The sequence below is a fragment of the Pinus tabuliformis genome, chromosome 6 (assembly GCF_031772625.1).
Source record: "Pinus tabuliformis cultivar Carrire ecotype Pingquan chromosome 6, CPIR1, whole genome shotgun sequence".
NCBI classification, from domain to species: domain Eukaryota; kingdom Viridiplantae; phylum Streptophyta; class Pinopsida; order Pinales; family Pinaceae; genus Pinus; species Pinus tabuliformis.
Window position 1 is genome coordinate 1,003,738,125 of NC_142292.1, and position 21,917 is coordinate 1,003,760,041.

Below are 21,917 nucleotides of genomic sequence, written 5' to 3' on the forward strand. Positions count from 1 at the left end.
CACTTTACCCAACATCCAACATTCCGGTATTAGTTATACAATCTTATGTTGCAGAATTGTAGTCAAGCATCTGCTACTATTTTCATGAAAATAAACCTTGAAGAGGGCTTTCGAATGATCGTTGTAGACTTTCGCACATGCCTCAATGACATGCCTGATTCCATGGTTCCTAACCAGATTATGCACTTCTGGTCAGGCCTTAGAGGGACACGCTCGTTCTGGAACACAAGTAGAGGTGAACTCACTAATATGATCGTACAAATAGGTAGCCCTACTTTCTTCTTCACCCTTATTGCAGCTGACACCAAATGGCATGACATGCACATGGTCATGCCTGGTGGCCCCACCAGCATTCACCAAAGTCGTCTCGCTAGAAATTCAATAATATAATCAACAATCCACATCTTGTAGCATAGTATGTTCATTGTCGATTCACAATCTTCCTCAAAGAAGTCTTGCAAAAATGTTTCCATGCAAAGGACTTTTGTGTAGGTTTTTGCCTAACTGTCCTTCTTTTTTTTGCCTAGATGTACACTCGCCTCATAAAATTCCTTTCTCATCTTTGCAAGTATGAGTGGAAAAATATGGACTCCGCACACATACATGGTTTCCTTTGGCTGGAAAACGCACCTGATATGGACAACCTCGATTGGGATGACCAAGGCGCGGTGGATAGAGCAAAGTTGTATTTCGATGAACACATTTATGCTTGGAATCCTCAGCCTGCTGAACAATGTGCACCTTATGTACACATCTCTACAGAGAATTACCCATGCATCCTCCCATTGCCATTAATATTTGCATCCTCTCGCCTTTAGGACTACGAGGATCTTCTTAATTGCATCAACGACATACAAAATGCCACCCCTCTTCATGTCTTCGCAAAAAAATACCTATTGTTTTTCATTATGGAGTTCCATGGGATTTGAATGCCCCCTCCTCTTTGATGATTGATGACAGTGGACAAAAGAAATATGTCCCGACTCGTAATGATGACAAGTTAAATATACAAAACTCTGCCATGCTATCCTTATGGAAAGAAAACATCGATTTCCAACTTGTTTTGTCTCGGTGTGTTGTTCTCTTCTACATCGCAAAATATGTAGTGAAGGCAGGGACAAAATCATAAAGTTATTGGAAAATTTTGTTATGTGTCTCGAAGGATCTTCACCCCGAAGCACCTATTGTGTCTGGAAATTTTTTTTAACAAAAACAGTTGTCGATAGGGACATCGACGCACAAGAAAAATGCCACGTGCTACAAAATATACCCCTTTCACTTTCTAGCCACTCATTTGTTTCCCTCATAGTTACTCTAACTATTTTTCGACATGTTTCTCATGGTCTAGTATCCCCCTTCCCAACACCACTCTTGATTGTAACATACATGAATAGAGCTCCTTTGCTTGAAACACTAACTCTTCTTGAGGTCGCACATTCCTGGTCCTTCTCTACTCACTGAAAACATAACCAATGGAAATAAATAAATCCTTGCAAGATTTCTCATGTCCACCCTTGCTATTCCTTGATCCCTTCTCCTATTGATGCATCCTATTCTTCTTCCTGTTGGAGTGGACTACTTCTATTTCCATTTCCGCACACTCCTATTAGTCATTGGCTCAACTGATGCAACAACCATTTCCCATTTGGAATAAAAAATATATGTGTATGTTCCATGGCATGTTCATCGATCCCCTAAAACCCCCCTTCCCCTAGCTCTGGTGACACATCCACTAATGATGTGCCCAACACCCATGAATCTGTAGACATCGAAAAATGGCAATTCCTTTCTCAGCTACACCCTAGAAACAACATGCAAATTGATGACCTTGACATGCTTGGAACTCGTGACTTTGACTGTAACCACAATTGGGCCCATACTAGCATCTCTCTCCCTTTGCAAGAGACAACCATATGTTTTATAGACTTCAGTCGCTCATCCACCCAAATCCATTCTATCCCCACTCCAGTTCCCTGCTCAATCATGTCACTATCGCCCACCCAACAATTTTCTTTCACCATTGTCTTTACCCACTTTAGGACCACTTCCTCCATTCCTCCACTTAGAATGATAATCCAAGGTATTTCTAGCATGGGGAAGTCTCATTTAATTGATTGCCTAAGGGACACATTTCTTGCTAAATCTATTCCTAATTCAAGTCTATTGCTCATACTCGCTCAAATAGGTGTTGCAGCATTATAAAGACACTTACAATCCATTCCGACCTTCACATTCCTTTAGTCTCAATGCATCCTCTTGAGGGACAACCACTTCTGCATATCCAAGAAAAACTTTGTCACGTCAAATACATTTTAATTAATGAAATGAGCTTTATTGGGCCTAAAATTATTTCAGGCATAAATGATCATTTAAGGGAGGTATTTCCTTCCTATCAGAATGTACTTTTCGGAAATCATTTATCGTACTTGTCAATGATCTTAGGAAACTACCTCCTATGAAGTAAATCTCGATGTATGTAATGACATCGCACGGAAATTCCCTTTGGCACACCTTTGACATGGTCATCACACTAACTACAATCTTTCTTCAATAGGGGACCGACCAATTACTCATGAATCTCATAAATGCAACACCAACAATCGAAGATTGGAACCTTCTTGTATCAAGGAAAAATTCCTTTTTGTTAAATGATGAGTAGCGGGAATTCGACAATGCAATCCACCTATATCCAAAAAACCTAGCTATTGCATTGCATAACAAACAAATGATCAAAAAATTGAACATGCCAATTGCATGATGCGACACAGAGAAAACGAATCACCATTGCACTAGTACACACGAAGATGATAAACAGTTGGACAAGTTCTTATTTTCAATGAACAACAGGTTTTCCTCACCTATGGGTTGAAGCAGGTCTTGTAAACAGAGAACTTGGAAAAGTAGTTCCATTTTCTATGCACCTAGATCAAAACCCCCTCAATTACCATCATTTGTTTTTGTTGACTTCTTCCAATACAAAGGCCTACCATGGGATGCCTTGAACCCATCTTATGTTCCAATTCCCCTAATAACAAAAGGCTTTCACATGAAACTTCCCCTTCGAACAACATGGGGTTTGAAAATACATAAATCATAAGGGATGACATTACCAAAGGAGATAATGGACATTGGAAACATAGGTTGACAAGGCTTAACATTCACTACCATCTCCAAAGTTCGCACCTTGGCTGATATTCGCATCTCTCCACCATTTTCCTTCAACCACTACTCCCACATGCAAGGAAATGCTTACATCAAATGTAGGCAACAAGAGGAATCCATGTTAGCATCAAAGTATTTACAACCACCTACAGTCTGATCGCTCCATCTAACCCCTTCTGATTTCATTTGAGTAAGCATACTTTTGATTCAATTTCACAATAGTTTCTTTATTTTACAAATAGTTACTGTGAAACTCAGTTAAAATGCTTGACAGGAAGAAACAAAAAATAAATTTGTTGTCACTTACTGGAAAATCTCTTTTCAGCTGTCCAAGAAGTAACTTACCACAGAAGTTGGAAGCCATTTTTCCAGACAACAAAAGGACTCAAAAGCTACTCTGAACAAGCTTTCCAAACTATTGTGGTGAAAAATACAACACCCCCATTTTGACTGTATTATTATCATAATACTAATGGGCACCGCTATGTATTTGCAACTAGCTTTTGGATCATTTGTTATTCCTTTTTTCCTTATGTTGTCTTGTTTTATTTTTCAATTTGACTTAATCTTATTTTTAAAGTTTCTTTTTATTATTCATTAATTAGAATAAATGAAACAAATAGCCCCCGAGTCCAGGACTTATATTGTTGTCCGACTTTAACCCTTTTATATTGAACCAATGTTAAATGGGCCCTTTGAGTAATAACACACTGTCATAGTATTTAACTGATACTTTGAAAACCTTTCAATCAAAGTTCGCAAAAAATATATAACGCACATCTTATATAATGAAATCATATCAGAGCAATTGCATATCGACATTTTGGTAATGTACCACCCCTCCAAACCTCCAATCGTCGATATAGTGTTACCTCTGATCTCTGATTTGTTTAGATCTTCGGTGTGTGATATCACAAGACCTTTGATTTGTTTAGAGCTCCAATACACAGACCAAATATGGCTATGCAATTCATTCAAAATAATATCGAATCCGATTTACGATCTAATAAAGTTATAAAAAGAAGTTAATTACCATCAAAATCCTTTCTGGATTTTAATTATCAGCAACAACAAAATTATTTGTAGATTTGTACAATTATACTTCTAATTCTAATTCTAATTTAAGCTACATTATTTCCCAAATATTCCCTTCTTTTTGCATCTGGTTTCTTCTTATGTAACTTTTCACTTCAAACTTAAATTTAAATTAACTATATGTAGAAGAAATGGGAACCAAATGAAAGGATTAAATATTCAAAATGTTAATATCAATGTCTTAAAATTATATCCTTCTAAGGAATTAAGAAATAAAAAGGAGATGCAGAAATGGCATTAAACTCTTTAAATAATAGTTTTTATTGTTGTTTCAATTTACTAACCTCATAGAAAGAAATAACCTTCTTCATGTGTTCCACAATATTATACTCAATGGTATCAGAGACTACAACGGTCTTGGATGAGTGAAGGATATATGAATGTGAAGCTAATGAATGTATATCAAACTAAAAAAATAAATATAAACAAAGCCTTGTAATATCTATCCAAGGATAATGTATCATTAATATATGTGACTTACAGATCTTTTCACTTATAGAATTATAATCTAGATCATCAAACCATTCATGAATATAAAATGAGTAATGATAGTTGCTTTAATTAAATAGTTAATTACATTAGTTGATATAAAGCACTACACATATATGATATCGTTGTTCATCTATATACTTAAAATATTTTGATTAAAACACATCAATCATGATAATGGTCCAATCAAATCCAATAACATATATGGAAAAGTTGAAATAAAGTAGTAATTCAACTCATAAACATAGCATCAACATACAGATAATAACACACAATACACATTCACTCTTATCATACGTAGAATCGAAATCATTCTTCTTTCTATTAAGACTTCTTTACAGTAACAGTAGTGAAAACAAAAAATTTTCTCAAACAAAAAGGCTTCTATTAAGACATTTCTATTGAATTATCTTTATTGGGACTAGCCTATGACAAAAAAACACAAAGACTAGCCAACGACTACACTTACCTCAAATAACTTAGAGAAATGACCAATTATGGATGTATCCAAGACTTTTATGAGCCAAATATTTAACAATCATTAGTATTAATGAAAGAATTTAGAATATCAAAAACCATAAATTCACTGCATTTCGCCATTAATTGACACAACATGGATCCACATTGGGTTTGATGCACGTCATCTTTATCGGATAATTTTATCAGAGAAATCAGATTCTTGTCCTACTAAAACTTGCGATATTGTCTACCTTCGAACCCAATTAATTTTATCATAACATATTTAATATAAAATCACATTTGCCCTTAATCAGAGATTTTGGAATGAGACCTCCCGTTAGATCCATTGATCTTCGATTGTGACATGTCTTGTGGACCTGATTGCCATTATTATAACAACTCTAATGTAATATCACATCTGCCATATCACAACTTTTGAATGCTTGTCACTTTGAAACCTCCGATTGCAATACATATTGTGGACCCGAATGCTCCATCCTAACACGCCTTAGATTATAGTTGCCAACAGAATGTAGAAACCCAATAACATTTTTGGCTTGTCTCTTAACCAGCAACTACAACCAAAACCATCTAATGCCATAGGAACCACCTTTAAAAAAAAATCATAAATAAAGATTCATAAAATAATATAAAGCAGGCAAGTAAAATAACTCTACAACTGTCATAGAGATACTTCCCCATGAAATGTGAATGCTGATATTTGTTTTAGAAATGAAGCATGCCCAGTATTCATTTCAATGGCATGCTCTATGTATTTATCTATTATTTCTCATATATTGTGTGGACTCGATACTATTTAAAATAAGAATTTATCTTGACAAAATTTTCCTTAGTCTAAATCTTTTCCTATATCATTTAAATTCCTTTAAATAGTTAAGGCTTTATATACCCTCTTTGTTGCTACCTGTTACAGGGAAAAGTGTCTATGCAGAACTACTAATCCCACTAAGGCGGGTAGCTACCTTAAAAACAAACAAAGAAAAACTACTTTCGTTTTCCTTTATGAAAAATAGATGAGAGAGGAATAAAAGAGACCAGCCTCTGTCTTGCGCTTGGTTCCTTGCTCAATTCCTCTCTCTTCTGATAGTCCTTTGCTACTCGCTTTCTTGTATACCCAGCTTCACGGAGTACCTATAGAATCAAAGCAGCATAACACTATACGAGAACATGGATCTATTATCATAAACAATCTAGGATCAGATGTAAATTGACCATACAAATGCATGAAACATAAATGACACAAGAGTATGGAGGAAAACTTGAATAGCTTTATTGATAATCAAGAAAGAGCCAAGAGAGATACAACCAGTTGTTCTGACCCAGCATCATCCTCTCAGCAAGTAAGCCCTTCTTCACCTCATGCAAAGCTTAGATCACCCAACACTATGATGTTGCCTCAAGAAACCAACAACAATTCCTTACAAGATGCAAAATTCCAGCCTCTGGATCTCTGGGATGAGGGATCCATATATAGATGTTTGTAAGGGAGATGAGTCAGCTTGTGATTTGATTAGTGTCTTCCCTCTGATAGTTCTTGCTTCCACTTGGAGATTGATGATCTCTTACTCATCCTTGGTCGAATTCAGAGAGGCAAGTGTCACGGGAGAAGTTTCTGGAAGATTCCATGCTTCTCCACCTCGCGGATTGACACTGCCATTTGTCTCTTCTCGCCCATCGCACCCCATAGAAGGGATTTTTGAAATGCAACGCACCCACTGTGTGTACTTAGGTGAGATGCAATGCACTTTGCCTATGGAGCAGGTGAAATGATCCAGTTCTGAGTAGTTTTTCATGGAGAACTTCTGGGAGAAGCTGTAATCAGTTGACCTTGTTCATTTAGGGGTTGGAACAACACTTTTAAGGACTTAGGAGCCCTTGGTTTATGGACATTTTATTCTTGGGGTTGCAGCGCCCAAAAATGTCTATAACAGTTGCCCCCTAAAGTGTGAGGTCGTTAATCTTATTTGATGTCGGGTGAAATGCTTTATCATGAGGATCCAAAGTTCTTTCAAGCTGGAAGGAGACCTGTAATAAGATACAATACAATACATTATCTTCATAATATTTTCATGATCTAGCTGAGGCGGGCATTCCCATGCTCAGCTTTATAAATTCATTTTCATGTACATAGGATAGACAATCATCTGAGTGTAGACTGATGATTCTGGTAGAGCCATCATCCCTTTGATTGGATGATTATCTGTGTAGCAATGATGTACATTTGATGTCTTTATTTTCCTAAATATATATCGCAACCCAGATGGATGAAACTAGATCCGGGGTCTTCAATCTCGTTCGATCTTCACTCAAAGTACAAGTCGATCCATGTGAGAGATGTTCTGAAGTCGAACATGGAAAGACATCGCCTGATTACCAGCCAATGATGTAAGCTGTTAACAGGCGCGAGAGGAATCACCGATAATGATAATGATCCTCAAGGTACTACAATACAATTCACATGGTGTGAATAAGGGACTTGGCGTCGAACACCACGCAAAATCTTTCGGTCGAAGGCCATTGGTGTAAACCTGTCGCCGGAAGTGAGAAACTTGCCATTGAGGCATGCAAGCTTCAAAGTACTGAAATGGGTGTTCCTAGATCGGCTTCTTGGATAATGAGCTGATGTCGACAAGAAGCGATCCGTCATAGGAGGGCCTTAATGAATCCCACATCAATGACACGGAACGGAGCAAATGATTTTAATGGAGGTGAAAACGGTCTGGTGATATAAGGTTCAGGGTGGTGGTCATGAAAGAATGGAGTGTAAATGTATTGCAGCGGGTGAGACACAGGTGAATTATCTGAGTGACTTCTCTTGAACATATCGGTGACACTGACATGATGGATTGGTAGCATTAACCCCAAATATGGATGGTGTGATGTGACCATGGTGATGTGACCGGTGAACGAAACAACCCAACCCGACTTGGATGCGGAGTGAAAGTGTCATGTTCAAGAGCGACTTGCTACCAACAAAGTTTCTTCAAGTTTTCTTCCCAATTTTTCCCCAGTCATTGCTGACCAGTACCTCTTTATTTTTTTCAAGCTTGAGGAGGATAACATATGCTTGTTCTATAATTTTCCCTTCGGGCAAACCCATCGCTATGTTTTAACGAGCCTAGCGATAGTGAAACTCGTTCTTCTCTGCTATGGACAAGTTTGTCGCTATTAGGTTTTAACGAGTTTAACGACAAAGATAACTCAGTCCTTTTCAATTTTAGAGAGTCTGAAAAGGGACGTAAAGGAAACTCCAAAAATCCTTTTTCGTCATCTAATCCCTTAAGTCCGAAAAAGTATAAAACAATACAGAAGGGATGAATTTTCAATACTTTTAACGAGCTGAACAAAGAAAGCGCTCGATCTTTTTGTGTAATAATCCCTCAGGTCCAAAAAGATTAAAATATAAAGGAGGGATAGCACTTCCGGTCCCTTTAACGAGCTGGAGAGGCCAATAGCTCGGCAATCTTTTCATATTTTACGAGTCAGTTGAAAAGAGATTAAAGGAGACTCGTCTTTGAGGAACGAGTGATAAATTTGGGTAGCAGCTGATTCCAGGTAAGGTTTGGAATTTCCCAATCACGACAGTGTTACAAGGATGGCTAACAGGATCACTCTTCGCAGTTGTTCCTCAAAAGGGGTAAACAATCAAATGGAGGTGAATGATCAGCAAATAAGAGTGGAGGTGATGATGAGAACACGACCAAGGCTTTAAAGGTTGAAGTACTACATTCATGACGGTTATTTATCGAGAATTGGTTCATTTTTTAATGAGCTTAAACGCTGTGGGAAACACTTGCTCATTGCTTATGTTTATTTTTTAATGAGCATGAAGTCCACGTTAAAACTGCTCAATAAATCCAGTCGTATAATAAGAATGTCTCATATATGAAAACGACAATTTTTCAAATCTTTGCCCCACATCCTTTCTTTATGCAAGTTAGGAAACGACCAATCCTACGAGTTTAAAGGGTTAGAGGACCTACAAATTTAAAAAAATAATGGTCGCTCTTCGCTTGCACGCCAAAAGGTTTTCATGCCCCTAGGTATAAAATAGAGTTTCAAGGTCGCCTCTCAATCTACCGACAAAACATTTGTTTCATCGAGAAAGGCTTACCTCTTTCAGGTTACCAAAGATTGTTCTATCTGCACCGCAAACAAAACACTTCTTCGGCGATGCCTACTGAAATAGACAAAGGTGAGTGGTGCAGATGCCTCCACCCACATAACTTTGACAAGGGAATCTTATTCCAGTCCAACCCCATTTTCCAATCACGGACGGGAGTGTCAGACTAGTCATATATCTCTCGCGGAAACCTATCCTATACCTGAAGTTTTCCTACCGAAGAAGACCAGGGTGCATGCCCCCTGGGTTTTAGTCATGTCCCCCGAATTACTCGCGCTCATCAGGTGGACGAACTGGAGATTGATGAGACATTCCTTGCGTGAAAAGACCATTCAAGGATGGTATATGACTAATTGCTATGCGTGAACCGGGGAATGAAAGCTGGTCTACGAGCTTGACCACTCTTCCTTCGTGCAGAAAACACATTACTCTAAAGAGTGATGAGACAATGGCTCCCATGTAATAAATATAGTCTCGTCCAAGGAGTAGATTATAATCCAGGGGTCCTTGGACTACCATTACGTTCATGTGAATAGTTTTCCCTCTCAATGTTATGGGCACATTGGGAAGGATCCCTAACGGTCGACTGGTTCCTTTGTCAAAGCCTGTTAGATTTCTCATCTCAGGCAAAAGCGATGGCGAACCAGGCGCTTTCCAAGTAGTCGAGGAAAGGATACTCACAGAAGCCCCTTCATCTATGATGGTACCGGCCATAACCATTCTATATAATTGAGCAATGATTCAGAATGGTACACTAGCTGGTAAACGGGGTTTGCCTAGCTGATTCCAGTCGAAGGAAACAACTAGGTTGCTTGGAGGTGGGACCGAATAGACGGTTGGGTACGAATATGACGAACTTCCTTCCTACGGTAAAGGAATGGGTAAATTTCCCCCATGTTCATCGAAGTCTGTGTTTACGAAAAGAATTTTGACGGTGTCATCCTTGTTCTCTTCGGTGACTGTATCATCTGAAGATGGAACCTCTGAAGGCAAGGCCGGGTCAACTACCGCCTCGACCTTTTGACTTTCGTTTGGTATGGGTTCAGATGGTTTATCTTCAATGATAGAAGCTTCGGTCGACCACCTGGGCGGGTCAACCAGATTTTCAACTAGTAACAAACTCGGAAAGAGTTTCTTATATCCAGGAGGAAGTCGTAACGGTGAAACCGGACGATCATCCAAAACTCTTTTAGCCTTGTCTAAGAAGGGACAACGGTGGACGGCGTGATCTCCTTCACACAGTTTACAAGGAAATTTTCACTTTCCTTTTTGTCCAAGGGCTTCACTTTCACTAGTTGACGGTGTGCTTTCAACATGGTCATCAGAGGTTGACGACACCGGGTTGTGCAAACGAGGAGACCAGTCCCTTAAGATCCGAGGGATGTAGGGACAATCTCTATGATAGTGGTCTCCTTTTCAAATGACACATGGCGATTTAGGCCTGGTTGGTGCAGTGTGTGGATTTTCACTAGACGACGCTTGGTTGCCCCTTTTTGCTTTTGGCTCCTTCTTCTTCTTCTCTTTCTTCTTCTTTTCCTTCTTCTTCTATGGTACTTGATTTTTGGCTTTATCAGCCTCATCAAGTGAAGAGGAAGGAGGAGAGGAAGAATTGGACGAAGTAGAGGGTTGTGGGGTAACTCTGGAATTGTCTAGTTGCTGACTCGATTGTTCAGGAATTGTGGTGTTTTGAAGGACGGAGGTTGAGAAAAGCCATATGGGCAAGCCAAGTGTCAATCCTAGAAGCGACAATGTGGCCATATGGGGTGCACCAACATCTCCCCAAGAGGAGAAGGGAATAGGATTTCCTCCAAGGGGAACTCCTTGGTTGGTGGACTCCATTTTCTCAACCTAAGACCAACGTAGGAAAGGTGACGATTATTCCTTTTAAAATAAATTTTAGATGCTTTGACACAACTTGTTTTTTCAATTTTAAAGAGTCGAGAAAAATCAAAAGATGACTCTAGTTGCCTTTGATTTTTAATGAGCCTGAAGTGACAAGTGCTCAGATGGACCTTTTCCGTTAAGGAGTCTGAAAAGGAACGAAAGGGACTGCTCTGGAAATCTAGGCAGAGGGATTAGAAAACCAATCACAAAACTACAGAATACTTTTTACGGTATGACAGTCAACCTTCCCAAATGTTGTGTTTAGTGCGTTGTGATCGATAGGGCGGTAGACACGGCTTCCTATGGATAAAGGATTAAGCCTATTGTGGTCTCCCAAAATATACTCGACGGTACGTGGGAGCACAAGTCCGTACTGGCACTTATCGTCTCAAAGTAGAGGAATCACCCAACCAACAGTGAGAACAACAGTTACCAGGCTTTACGACGCCGGAATACGTCTCTAGCCTAGACTTCTAGATGTTGTGCGTTAGGTTCCAAAGCGTTGTTAGATTCATTAAATTTATTTTATAGCTGATCTTGCTTAAGAAATTTGCCTTTCAAGTTCACCGCATGATGTAGATGTACAATTCCTAAAATGCAATCTAAGATGATAAACAGTATTTTTATCTTCTTTGTGCAATGAAAATCCTAGCTACTAAGGAAAGAGAGACAGTATTCTTTCACCAAAGAGCAAAGAGCACACACTATATGCACCGTCCTAAATCAAACCAATCAAACAGTCTAAATGCAAATGCACATGCATGTATTTGTTTTCAGCCTTCTTAATATGTGAATGATAAAAAGAAAGCTAATGCGCAAATCTGAATTATTTTTCAAAGCGACAATTACTAACAAGTTTCTTTTCAAAATCAAAATGAAGACAATGACGACACTTTACGATTTGGAAATGAAAACTTGCTTTCGACATTAGAAAAAATATTAATTCAGATCGAATACAATAGTAACAGGGTAATTGACTATCAAGAACAATTAGATTCTCTTCTATGATTGAAAACGACACTTGCAACACTTTCAAATCAAGAAATGACAGTACAATTACGTCACTTTTTTGTAAAGGAGAAGTGAAAACGACTCAACAAATACATAAAAACATTTACAGTTCTTTGCACAATGGAGGCGGAATAACAGCAAGGAAAGGGGTTTCAAACAAAGGTGTACTGACTACAGGCAGCAAAACTCTTGAATATATCTGAAAAGAGTGAACACAGAAACCAAAATTTAGGAACAATGCCTAGTCTGATCAGTGCACCTGTAACACAGTGAATTTGAAATGCAGCGCACCTACTACACTCGGGAAGTGCGCTGAATTTGATATTCACAGAACAGACAGTGCGCTGGGCAAGGGATGAGACTTTTCTTGGGTTTCGGGTCACAGTTTGCAGTTCAGTTCAGGGATTTTGGCCGAGCAAGTGGTAATCAGTAAATCAATCACAGGGGTAGATCCAAGGAGGTTACTAGAGCCACCACAAGGGCAATTAGAGAGTTTGTAAATCAGTTTTTTAATTCATAAACAATACCTGGAGATTGACTGAAGCGGCATTTATCTACTTTGCATTTGCAGAGCAAATGCAGTTCAAAGGCTACCTGGCTCAACTTCAGGCTCCGTCTGTAAGTTTATAAAGTAAATAAATGTAGATAAACAAACAACCTAGTCGCTCGCCAGTGGAGTCGCCATTTTGGCACAGGGAAAAGTGTCTATGCAGAACTGCTAATCCCAATAAGGCGGGTAGCTACCTTAGAAACAAACAAAGTAAAACTACTTTCGTTTTCCTTTATGAAAAATAGATGAGAGAAGAATAAAAGAGACCAACCTCTGTCTTGCGCTTGGTTCCTTGCTCGATTCCTCTCTCTTCTGATAGTCCTTTTCTACTCGCTTTCTTGTATACCCAGCTTCAAGGAGTACCTGTAGAATCAAAGCAGCATAACACTATACGAGAACATGGATCTATTATCATAAACAATCTAGGATCAGATGTAAATTGACGATACAAATGCATGAAACATAAATGACACAAGAGTATGGAGGAAAACTTGAATAGCTTTATTGATAATCAAGAAAGAGCCAAGAGAGTTACAACCAGTTGTTCTGACTCAGCATCATCCTCTCAGCAAGTAAGCCCTTCTTCACCTCATGCAAAGCTTAGATCACCCAACACTATGATGTTGCCTCAAGAAACCAACAACAATTCCTTACAAGATGCAAAATTCCAGCCTCTGGATCTCTGGGATGAGGGATCCATATATAGATGTCTGTAAGGGAGATGAGTCAGCTTGTGATTTGATTAGTGTCTTCCCTATGATAGTTCTTGCTTCCACTTGGAGATTGATGATCTCTTACTCATCCTTGGTCGAATTCAGAGAGGCAAGTGTCACGGGAGAAGTTTCTGGAAGATTCCATGCTTCTCCACCTCGCGGATTGACACTGCCATTTGTCTCTTCTCGCCCATCGCACCCCATAGAAGGGCTTTTTGAAATGCAACGCACCCACTGTGTGTACTTAGGTGAGATGCAACGCACTTTGCCTATGGAGCAGGTGAAATGATCTAGTTTTGACCAGTTCTGAGTAGTTTTTCATGGAGAACTTCTGGGAGAAGCTGTAATCAGTTGACCTTGTTCATTTAGGGGTTGGAACAACAATTTTAAGGACTTAGGAGCCCTTGGTTTATGGAAATTTTATGCTTGGGGTTACAGTGCCCAAAAATGTCTATAACACTACCTATTCTAAAACTTTCTTGATTAATAAGTCCTTCCAGCTACTACACGTTCTCAAAGCTTTTTTGATTAATATATCAGTATGGATTTTTCCAAATAACTCAATATACAATGCAATGAAGTGCTTAGTTTACACACATTTCATTTACCGTAGAACTTCTACGCACTTGTATACTGAAAAAACAAACAAAATGTTTTAAACAACTTGATCTGTCATAATACTTTGGGAACTCATCTCTCCATTGCATAAACACATTCTTGGCATGTTGTTGGTTGTATATAAAAAATGACCAAATATGCGGTCCATTTCAAGATTGCATCGATCCGTTCAACCCACACCTAGCTTATCATTTCATGCGGTAATTATGTGGGAAGGACTTGTTCAGATACATGGCAGTTAAATTTCTTATCGGATCTGCTTGTTAAATGGATATCAGAGTTTTTTGGAATTGTCGCTGTAAAAATACAGATAAATGGCAATGGACCTGATCATATTATAGATAAATCACAATTAAATTCCAAATTGGGTCCAATCTATCAAAATTTATAGCTTTTGGAATTATTAAAAAGCCCAATATAATGAACGTACGCGATATGGATCATAAAGAAGATTTAAATTCTATATCGAGTCCAGGGGGTGAACCAACTATATCAAAAAAGTTCCGATGGGAGAACTTGCGATATATGACATGGTATGATGTGGGCCATCGGAGGTCAGGAGTATAACGATATTGGAGTTTTTCGAGACATACCATATATAAAACTCTGATAAATGGGATTCTCTGATTTGGGACAGCGGAGAAAAATACATGACAAATGAGTCCAGCGGAGGTGGACTTAACTATGGTTGTGCCAACAACACGGGTCCTTAAACCTTTGAAATTTATTTGGGAAAGGTTTTAATCGCCATTTTTCTTAAAAGGACTTTTTAGGATGTTCTGATATAATACCTTTGCATCGAGGCTTTAAAGTTAAACCTAAAATTTATCTCTCTTTTTAATTAAGTTTTTTTGGGATCTTAAAACTAAGATTTCCTTATCTTATTATGAATTTTTGATTATAGCCTAAATTTTAAAATGGTCCCTATTCTTTATTAATTCTATTATTAACTATAATGGGGGTTGTTGAGTTGTACAACACATATGTAGAATTTTACTCAAATGTTGCTTTTACTTACTTCCATATCACCCATTGCTCCTATCGGCAATGCTCTGCACCTCTTGGTGCAAATACTAGTGTAAAAATGGTGTTAGCGTGAAAATGATAAAATTTGAAAGACATTAAACTTTGTTAACATTAAAATGATAACTATTAATCTTCTACTCGAACTTGTTTGATCAATTTTCTGTCTATATAAATGTAATAAGAAATACATCAATATCATGTACACTTTTTATGATATATTTTGCTAAGTTATATACTCAAACAATTCTTTAATCCCATTTTCATTAAGGCCATTTCAACACTTGTTTTCATATATTTTGCTAAATTATATACTCAAACAATTCTTCAATCCCATTTTGATTAAGGCTATTTCAACAATCGCAAATTTGGTCAAAATTTAACTCCATCCTAAATCACTCTCTAATGTCTTGTCCACATTAATTCATCCCATCACCTTGTTTCACAAAGCTTTTGAGGGGTATCAAATGTAATCATGGTTATAAGTTCTTACACAAAGAAAAAAAATTGGAGGATGTGTTGGGTTTCTTACTAATTTGACCCTCAAGTGAGTATATTACCACTTATAGATCAATCCATCACTTTTCAAGGTCCATATCCTTGAAATTCTCTATATAGACAACATCTACCATATGTGACACATTGAAGAAATATTGCCTAAATAATAACTTAGTGTTTTCAACTCACTTACATCATTGATTTAAAACATAAAGGATAACATTGTATGAGTAAGGAGCTTTTTAAATTTAGAGGCATATTTTTTTAGAATATTAATAATAATGATAATAAGATAAGGCGATATTTTTAAATTTTATGATATTTATTAATTAAATTTTAAATCAATACGTAAGGTGTAAATTAGTTGATTGGGTTTTAGTTTTCATTTGGCCACTAGTTCAAATCTCATGGGAGGAGTTGAATATGGAAGTCGCTTGTGGGGGATAATAATTGTCTCCGTGGATCTTCAAGCTTGAATGAGCCTTGTACAATTATTGTGAGATCTTACAAGTGGACACATATTTCTACCATTCAACATTGGAGTTGAACCGAACACATACACAACCTAGTGAGAAAAAAAAAACAGAAAACTAGTGTTTAAAGCAATGAGATTGGACTCAACTTACTAACAATTTATACTCCCATGCAGTCTCTACATTCTTTATATAAAGTGATATATTGTTGAAATTTTTTGTTATAATTTTTCAAATATTAAAGTAAAAAGTTATACAATCCACCTTACACAATTTACTATGTTTAGTTGCTTATCAAAAGAAAATGATTGCAATACATGGAATATATAATGCAAAATACTACATCCTAAGTTCAAAATAAAACATGTATTCACCAAAGTATCTTGAATAACCCTTTTATATATACTGTACCAATTTTGAAAAATAAATTTTACTAATTTATTTTGATAAATATATGATTGAAATCTTTATTTTCATGGTCACATATTTAGTTTTTCCAATATGTCATTCTTTCTCTAACTTCCTAAATCTAGAAAGCCATATAATCTAGTATATACCTTAACTAGGCCATTTTCCATTCAACTTAGAATATGGGTTTCTACACGTGAATATTTTGATTTAAATCCCTATAGCTTATTAGTAGTAAATATTATAAATATGTATTTCCTCTCAAGTCTTTTTGTTGGAAGAAAAGAACAAACCTTTCAACCCATATAAAAGTGGGTATTATATCAACAGGGGATATGATTTTTGTGATAGAAAGATGATGGAGGATAAAAAACACTTTCTCTTCTTTTTGATCTTTTTAATCATAGAAACACTAGGCTGAAATAAACGATTTAATTTCCATATATTTTTTCTTGAGGTCCAATAGACTAAAGTTGGTTTTCAATGGGGCGATAAATGATCATCATTATAAGGTTGGAGTTCATAACTTCCCCACGTATCCAACAAAAGTGAACTTATAATTAAAACATACAAAACTAATAAAAAATTTAGTTCCATGTTCAATAAAAAATTTCTTCACAAAACGTAGGTCTTGATCCCTACAAGACTTCTTTAATAAAAGTACAAAGACATAATAAATGAGTACATAGATAGTGAGTTATGATGAATTCTATCTCATCCCTTTATATAGAGTAGGTGAGGGAACTTGACATAAAACTTGAGCTAGGTTCGCATAAGTAACCCTAGACCAAAGTCAAAAAGGAAACCCCACATGGAGTACTCCATAATATAAGGAAGACAAGTGTTAAATGGGGGTTTTACCAAACCCCAAGGTGGTACACGGTCCAAGCATGACGCCCCTTAGGCCCAATGCCTCACCTCCAAGATGGTGCACTATCCAAAACGTTGTTAGCACAATGCTACCTCTTCCATGGTGATTCACTCTCCAATTGCCCCCATGTAAGGTGTTCCTCCTATAATTTTGTTCCACATGTCCTCTTGTGCCCAATGCTCTGCAACATATGTCCCGTGGTATTTTCTTTCTCTAATGCTTCTCCTCAACACATGTGCTTAGGTCCACAACCAACATCCACGAAATATGGCCCTCAACCCACACATCTTCAATTCAAGTTTTCAACCTCCAAAGTGTGTCACATGTTTCCATGTTCTTAGGCATAAGTTTTGTCCTCCAAGTGTCAAATTTTCATCCTCTTAGATATGTACCTTATAATCAAGAAATTGAATCCCCCATTATGTGTACCCAATGGGTTAGTTATCATGCCACATAAGATAACAACATTGTAAGTAAGTGAATTATGCTAGCACGTTGTCCAAGGTTAAGAATCTACTCAAACAATGGCATCCACTTGTTAATCAAGCATAACCAAGGCACTAAGAAACTAAAAGGTATCCTAGCTTGGTGAAAACAATTTTGGAGTACCCCAAAATCTAAAGCTCACTCTTTATGAGAATCATATATTGTATAATACAAATAAACTCCCTCTAAACATGCAACTTGTATATAGTGTGCCTTTATCATGACACCAACATCATATCTACTTTGCAAGAAAATGTGAAAATCACTCCCACTAATATAGGTCCACACACCTCATCATCCAAGTAATGATTATTCAAAAAGGTGTGTCTTTCTCCAAGAAATCAACCAAGAAATCTAAAATTCATCATCCATATGGCTAACACGTAAGGAGAACAAAATCAAATCAACTTGGCTTACACCATCAAACCAATTTATTCCCTCTTCATCTTTAAATTCCCCTCTATTATGGTTTTGAAAACAAGAATGACCTTCTATTAAACTAAAGCAGCATAACCTTGGGTCATTGCTTCTCACTGGGTCATTGCTTCTCGCTGAACTTTAAAATCACTTCATGAAAAAGAAGGAAACAATATGAACCTATCAAAAATCCAACGTCCTTAAATTCCTCATCACAGACAAAATATTTTTGCACCATGTTAAAAGGTTGTGAAGGTAAAATCAACAACCTTGGCCTTGTCTTATGTGTTTCATTGTAGGCAGAAGTCAATGAATTCCATGACTTCTTGTAGAGAGAAATTCCCTTTTTATGTAAACATATTTATCTAAAACCTGCACCATTTCTCTTTTAGGAATAATGAGTAGGCCTTTGAGGGTTTACTTTAATTGACTTCCTCTAAAGAGAGGTGTGTCATGGTGCCCAAAGATGTTTCCAAAGTTACAACCTTAATATCCCTCTCCTATAGCAACCTTTTTGTTTGTTGCAATTGGTTTTTTAGCTGCTTGTTTTATTTCTCTAGGTGGTCTCTTCTATTGGCTTCATCAAACCTTAGAAGTGTCATTTCTTCTCTCATTCTCTTCATCTAGTTGCTCATTAGGGAAGAAAAATCCTCTTTTTGTATTGATAAATTCATCACTTTTCTCGTTACTCTAATGTATCCATTTTAGAAGGGTAGTGACCCTACTTATTGGTTCCTCATCATTGTATGGTATCAACCATTTGACTATAGTGATTACTTCCTGACCCTCCAGATGTTGTAGGTTCAATGCAAATTTTAAGGCTGCTTAATCATCATGCCCTATCGGTTTCTCAAAGAACCATAGTTTGTGACAATTTTCTAGGATATCCATGACCTCGGGATTCTGATGAATCTGAGTGGTATTAGTTGGTCCTCTCCTTTTAAATCCTCGCCCCATTGTATCAGAAAAGTTTTCACAAGTTTGGCAAACAAGTTTTTTTCAAGGAAATGTTGTTTTTGTTCTGCTAAAGGAATTAGGGTTTTCTTGTGGCAATAAGAATTAGAGAAATTTTGAGGTCAAAAATGGGCCTCAAAACAAAAATGTACAACAAAAATAAACTTTATAAGAACCAATAGGATTCAATATGATGATGTCAACCATGGGGGATGATTCACCATTTTTGGAGTAAAAAGGTAAAAAAGATATAAATAAATAAATAACTATTTTTTCAACTCATATTTTCAACTTATCTCCCTACAATTTTACTCAAATTTTGAGCAGGAACACTCATTGGATACATAATTTAATTTTGCATCCAAGGAATACCCATGTTGCATACTTTCGATGGACCCTACTACACGAAAAATGTGAAATACATGAAAAGCATGATTGCAATCACATTTTTTCTTGTATTTCACATTTTTTGTGTAGTAGGGTCCATCAAAAGTATGCAACAAGGATGCTCCATGGATGAAAAATTAAATTTTGCATCCAACGAGTGCTCCTGCTCAAAATTTTAGTAAAATAATACGAAGATAAGATGAAAATATGAGTTTAAAAAATAGTTTTTTATTTGTTCCCTCCAAAACCCTATGAGCTAATCTAATCTTATTTTATTATTTCCACTATTATTTTATAATATTCCTTAGGAGGCCCATTTTAGACCTCAAAATTTATCTAATGTAATTTTGTAACTAAGGAAAATGTATAGCTTTCAAGCATTTTTTAAGAATAAATTATCACTCCATAATTTAAAGCATTCTTCATACTCAAATACAAAACATTAATGAATTGCTCATTTGTAAATTTAGACCCTTGACACAGAAAACCTACTAACTGATAAATTCAAGTAATTAAGGAACAATATTGGTAACAAATGTCAGTGAGGCAATGGTAAGATGTTAGACTTATAATATTTTAGGAAACCTTGATTTCTCAACTTGTTCAGGGCCTATGTGAGCATTTCTAGTGATATTATGTGTCCTATAGCATGTTGGAAATAATACTGAGAGGGGGGGTGAATCAGTATTATCAGAAAAACTTTTTCATTTTATGCTCAGAAACATATACGCTACTTCAGTTAAGTGAAACGACGTGTACACGCTACTGTGTTTAAAGAAACCAGCGTATAACAAGAAAACTTATGATTCAGTAGCTTATCTTCAGTGAATGCATCAGGACATTATTAACCATGATAGTAAAACAGGTGCAGTATAACAGAACAAATCATCACACAGAAAACACACACATGAACACCATGATATAAGGTGGAAACCCAATGTGGGTGAAAACCACCTGCTGCAAGTCGTCTCTATCTTTCTTTAATATGAAACTTTAGTTTACAATCTTTTGTACTGGTGCAGCCTTATACCAGTACGCAGGCTACAACCTGCTGAAGGCTTCAACCTTCTCTCGTTCTCCAAACTTCCTTGGAAGGGAGCTCCAACCCCCTTTGCTCTTGTACTAGCTAAGATACTAGTACGTAGGTGCTGGCCTACAATATTCTTTCCTTCAGGTACCACTTTTCATACATTTTCAGACTGGATATTCCTGAAGCACAACATTACAATCTGAAGACCACAATTCATTCAACTTTCATAACAGATTATTGAAGCACAAAACAACCAATACTAGCATCATCAATCTTTGAATCACTGAACCACTGAAACCCTGTCAACACCAGTCACCAGAACACAGAGCGGACTACAGAACTCTGCAATAGCAGTCAGACCCAACTGCAACCCCAAAAACTTCAAAAGATATACGCTACTTCAATGAGAGAAACCTGCGTATACACGCGCTTTTACCAAAGACAACCTGCGTACAGATCTAAAACTAAATTCTCTTAACTTGCAGATGTACCAGACATCAGTTAGACCCAAAACATAACATTGTGTCAGTATGCAGATCTAGAAATACGCATAATCAACCATATCATAATAGTGCATTTCAAACCATTAGATCCCGATCTGTCCTTAGATCTAGTCTTCCATCAACCGGTGTGATCTCTCCTTAGCTTAGATCAAGCAACCCAGAACCTGCATACCAGATCTCTTTCCTTTTCAGATATTCAAGACTTTTCAATTGTCTTTGCCTAATGATCTTCTTCTCCTTATATAGCCTTAGGCCTTGCTCAATACCAAGGGCCAAAACCATAGAAATCCAATACCATCAACTCCAAAACTAGGGATCAACACGTCTGTCGAGATACTTTGGTCCAAAGTCATAGGCTCAAGTACCGAGGACTAACTACCACGGACCAAGGGGAAGCTTCTCGACATGTACGCCCTTTTCTGTTCATGAAGTTGCGTGCATACGCGACTTCGTATATAGCGAACCTGCGTATCCGCGACTTAGTATATATCGTACCTGCGTGTATACGCAACTTGGGCTTAATGAACCTGCGTATATGAACTTTCTCTTCATACTTGTAGTCTGGACTGAGATCTGTCATCGAAGAGAGTTGCCATCAAGGACAACACCTGTATCGTAGCGCCACACCTATGCCAAAATGCCAACAATCTCCCCCTTTGGACTTGATGGCAACCCCAAGATCCTTAGAACCATTCTCCCCCTTTGTCATCAAGGGCAAAGGGCTGTGCTCCCCCTGAGTACA